The 5,052-nt window shown below is 50.6% G+C and overlaps 1 long non-coding RNA gene across 1 annotated transcript; it reads left to right on the plus strand.

Annotated features, from left to right (window-relative positions):
• The first annotated feature begins 3,713 nt into the window (after positions 1 to 3,713).
• On the plus strand, positions 3,714 to 4,775 carry LOC106005881. Its single transcript, XR_001179587.2, has 3 exons — positions 3,714 to 3,761; positions 4,054 to 4,138; positions 4,474 to 4,775. It is a non-coding gene; the product is annotated as an uncharacterized LOC106005881 (long non-coding RNA).
• The last annotated feature ends 277 nt before the right edge of the window (positions 4,776 to 5,052 follow it).

Consider the following 5,052-nt stretch of genomic DNA (forward strand, 5'->3'; position numbering starts at 1 on the left):
TGAAGCATGGCACCTTAACTTTTGAGCACACAGCCCTGCGCAGACTGGTGGGAGCCTTGGGCCTCCCCCACGCCAGGGTTGCAACTCACACGTGACAACAGTACTTACTGTTAACATTTTCCCCGTGGCCAGAGAAGCCAAGTGACTCTTGTTGACTTGCAGAAAACCCCTGAGCATGTTATAATTGTCTCAGAGAATCCCTGAGGAACTGCTACAGTTCCATGAACCATTCCTGGGTGAGCCGTGTTTGCAGTAGGTGGCGAGTGGATAATGATCCACTGTAATATTAATTATGATTTTACATTCTATGATCGCGATGATATGAATGATCATGGAATGTAAGTTCCATACAGGCAGAGACATTTATCTTGGTCATCTCTCCATTCCCAGCACTTGGCACATAGTAAAGGCTCAGAAATATTTGTTGAATGAACAAAGAGTAAATGAAACAAAGAGACGAATGCTTAGCTTTCTGAATGTGTACAAACCAGTCCCACGGAGTCAAAATGGCCCACAATGGCGGCCATTAGCAGACTGCCCTTTCCTGCCTGTGGGGTGGCTTGCAGACTGGGGGTCATGTGACATCAGCTGTCCTCCAGTCTTGCTGAAGCATCTTGTATGTGGCTTCCAGCCACCTGTCCCGTCCCCTCTCTCTCTCTCTTTCAGGACTCGGGACTTTGTTTTCTGATGCGGCTGTCAAGGAGAGGGTTTCAAATGTTTGAGAAGGGCGGTCTTAGCAGAGGATGTTGGCAGGCAATGAGAAATTGTCAGCTTCATTGCAGGAAAAACAAAATGAATCTCTTCTCGCTCTTTGCAGGGAAGAATTTTCAGGATCTCAGCACTTTTTTTGTACAAACAGTGAGATCTGGCAGCCACCCACCCCACTTCCAGATATGAAGACACTTCAGGGGAGAATGAGAATGAGGGGCTTTCGAGCTAACACAGACACAGCAAAACTTGTTTTCTCTAGTATGGCCGAGGGAGAGGGCCACAACTGTGAGGAGAGTACCCAGGACCACCCTCGGATGTCACAGTCTATAAGAAATACAGTGAGTTCACACTTGCTGGGTGCCCGGCACTGTTCTGGATACTTCACAAACTCATGTAATACTAACTCATTAAATCTTCCCAGTGTTCTTGAGGGATGGCGTACCCGTTGTAGAGAAGGGAATACCAAGCTACCGAGAGGTATGTCGCCTGCCCGTGGTCACACAGGTCCTGGGATCTGGATCCAGGCTTGTGGCTCCAGAGTCTGGGCTTTTCCCTTGAACAGTACTGGATCTCTTTAGTCATTTGTCAATCTGTTTGTTAAGGTCACACCATTTACTGAGAACCCAGGATGTATGTAGCAGGCCCTACCCCTGGGAGTGAACAAAACACAAGTCTCACTCTAAGGCTTTTAGTCTAACAAAGATGTTCATACCATATGGGTCTTGTCTATAAAACTGGGCCAGGCTGAGTGGGAACCTGGACTTACCAATTGCCAAATCAAATTCAAATTTACTTAACGATCAAGATTCATGACAAACGACTTCTCAGGAGGGAAAATGGAATCTTTTTTGAAGAAAACAGCTCTAAGGGTAGGTGTGTTTTAATGGTGACTCTGGCCTCTGGAAGAGATTTTGGCACATTCAAACCAGCAAGGGAAGTTGTTGACTCCCCTGTAGTGCCCTTCACATGGGGGCACACCTATCCACCCAAGAGCTGAGGACAGCCACGATTTCCTCATGAAAATATCAAATGAAGCCATTAGTAATATCAAGTGATATGAACATCGACCACATTCCTTCACTGGAGTAGGATTGATGGGGTTCCTCGGGCTGCCCCTTGCTTCCCTGGAGAGCCCAGCCAAATAGCATTTTCTTGTCAATTCAAAGAAATCGTGGATTCTGTGTGTGCAAACTTAAAACCCAGAATGGCAAAGCTCCTGCGCACCCCACACACACTGCGGAGAGATGGACAGAACTCTCATGGGTCCCCCCGCTTACAGTGCGGTAGGCCATTTAGAGCTGGGGCCTGGATTAACTCTCAGCTCTGCCTCTCATGCAGGCAAATCACTTTCTGTCTTCCAGTTCCCTCACCTATAAAATGGGACCCCTAGCTAAAAATCTTATGTTCTGCATGGGATGGATGTCAGGATCGAAGGAGGGAATCTAGTGGAGAAATGCCCCGAAAGTGTTAGCTCTTGTCATGTTACCATTGACCCTAGAGCAACATGGGTTTGAATGGCACAGGTCCACAAATATATGGATCTTTCTGGATAAATACAGGCCAGTACTCAATGGGTTTTTTTTTTTTCTTTACTGTTTCCTTAATAACATTTTCTTTTCTGTAGCTGACTTTATGGCAAAAGTACAGTATATAATACAACATACAAAATTTGTATCGATCGACTGTTTATGTTACTGGTTAGGCTTCTAGTCAAAAGTAAGCTATTAGTAATTAAGTCTGGGGGGGGTCAAAGCTCATACGTGAATTTCCACTGTGCAGGGTGCAACGTGGTTGGAGAGATGCTGCCCTTAAAGCCCCACATTGTTCAAAGGTCACCTGTACCTTATTATATATTATTACCTGCAAATGATTAAATGATTAAAATTCAATACATGTAAATAAATGTGCTATGAGTACCTTATGAGAATAGTTTATCTCTGTTCCTCAAAGTTAAACATGATCCGTGTTAGACTCAGGGTAGGGCTGTGGCCTGTTTGGGGGGTTTCCAGTGAGGGGACACTAGTAGTGTGACTCCCACCTTCCAGCCTTTTTTTTTTTTTTTTTAAGATTTTTTTATTTGAGAGAGAGAGAGAGAGACAGGGATAACAAGAAAAAGCATGAATGGGGAAGGGCAGAGAGAAGCAGACTCCCCACCGAGCGGGGAGCCCCACGTGGTACGTGATCCCAGGACCTTGGGATCATGACCTGAGAGGAAGGCAGCCCCTTAACTGAATGAGCCACCCAGGGACCCCTGTGCCTCCCCTTCCAGTGTGAGGCTCCTCACAGTAGCTCAAACCTCCTTCCTTTAACCCTGACTTCAGTCCACTTCGGACGTTCAAAAAGGCGAGGCATTGCCCACCCCACTTGTCATGACTTCCGGTTCTGTTCTAGGTTGGAGTCTCCAGAAAGCAGTGTTGGGGACAAACAACTCAGCAAGGCAGTGCTCCCAGAAGGGAGATGAGGCCAGGGCAAGTGAGGAGGCCAAAGAAGAATGAGGTCCGAGCAGTCTGACTGAGGCCAGCTTTAGAGACTGACCCGGCAGGGGGGCCTGGAGCACGTGGCACGTGACTGTCCAGCCTGAGGGGCAGCCAGGGGAGAATAGCAATGGAAGTAGGAGTGGCTCTGTCCACCACTGTACAGGTGACCTACCTGGGAGAAGCTGCATCTCCCATTGACACAGCTGCCCCAGATCTAGGGTCCAGAGGCCCTGATTCCTAGAAGGGAGACATCTCATCTGGCAAGGGACCCAAAAAGAGCCCCACTAAGCCTGAATCGATGTAAGCAGTTGGTCATTTGGCGGCTTCTCAGACTGGCAGCCCACCGGGCAAAGAAAGGAGCTGCCATCCTGGGTGGGGTAATGAGTCATCAGGAGTCTGCAGGGGCCAGGCAGGAGTATGTCTGTATGGAACTCGGGCAGCTCCAGGTCACTCCCAGGCCTGGGGCGAATTGTGACCCGACAATTAGAGCAGGCCGAGCCCTGGTGACCAGGGACTCAGACTCCGCCGGGCGAAGGGCAGGGTCACAGCCCTTAGAGTGCCAACGGGCCAAAGGTGAGGGGTAGAGGAGGGTTACAAGAAAATCCATTTCTTCTCCAGACTAGCTGCACCAGGTGGGGGAGGGGCGGGAGCGGGGCGGGGCAGAGGCGGGTGCGGGACCGGACTCTGAATTGTCGACTGACTCTCCTCTTGTACGTTTCCTATAAACTGTGGTCAATCTCCACAATGAAAGGTCTGAACTTGAATGAGGGGGGCTAGTGGGCCGCGTCTAGCCTCTGCCAGATCCTCTTCGATTCCTCTCTTGTGGATTTGTTCACTCCTGGCTTTGGTGTGCTTTTCTTCCCAGCTCCACTCCGGGTACCACTCATCTTAGATCAGGTCCCCCAAAGCAGACCCCAGATGAGGATCCGTGTGCGTGACGCAGGAGCCTGGTAGGGAGTGGTGGGGGGAGGCAGGACCGGGGAGGAACGCAGGCCGGGGCTCCCAGAGGGTGGCCGCTACCGACCCCAGCGCAGGAAGTGGGTTCTGGGCGCTCCCTCCAGGCCGCTGAGGCCGCTCCCAAGCCCTGAGGGCCATCTGCCAGAAAGAACCACGGGGCTGGCTTGGAAGCAAAAGGCAAAAGCACATCAAGGCCTGGCTGCACCAGAAATGGTGGAAAGGATTAGGGGCAGGTGGATGGGCGCTGGCATTTTCTGCTCCCAGCTTTACTAAGAAATGGCTTTTGGAGTCGCTTCGCTCTCACAGTAAGAATGAACTCACACCCCAGACAGAGAACCGAGAGGGGAGAGCAGGTGTGTTTTCAACAGAGCAGAAGACCACCTGTGCCCAGCCATGCCTCTGAGGACCAGTGTGCGGGGGAAGGTGGATACACAGCTCTGCCCTCCAGAACGCCGCCCCCCCCCTTGCCCCGCACAGGAGAAGCCACCCATGGACTTTTGAAACCACAGGCCAGCAAGCCCCCAGGTGGCCTCTTATTACAGGGCAGAAGGCAAGGACAAGCCCCAGGGGATTACAGACAGGCAAGGTCACTCGGAGCCCAGGAGATGCAAAAACAATGCAAAATAAAGAATTGGCACTGACGAGTTCAAGACACAATTTGTTTCTTCCAATGACACTTCCGTAAGTTTTGCTCAGGCCTAGAGCTGTTTGCGCATCAGGCCAACTTCCAAGGGTCAAAGACTGTTTCGAGAGCAACCACATTCATTGGCGAGTTCACGGTCTTTCTTTCAGTACAGGTTTGCGTGAGTCCTGCTCTGTCAGCGGTGCCTGGGCTGAGCATAGAGTGGGGAGACCCTGACCCTGCCCTTATGGCCATGCCCTTCGTGGTTTAGCAGGGAGACAATGG

The sequence above is a fragment of the Mustela putorius genome, unplaced genomic scaffold (genome assembly GCF_011764305.1).
Source record: "Mustela putorius furo isolate JIRA1106 unplaced genomic scaffold, ASM1176430v1.1 tig00000450_pilon_pilon_pilon, whole genome shotgun sequence".
Classification (NCBI taxonomy): Eukaryota; Metazoa; Chordata; class Mammalia; order Carnivora; family Mustelidae; genus Mustela; species Mustela putorius.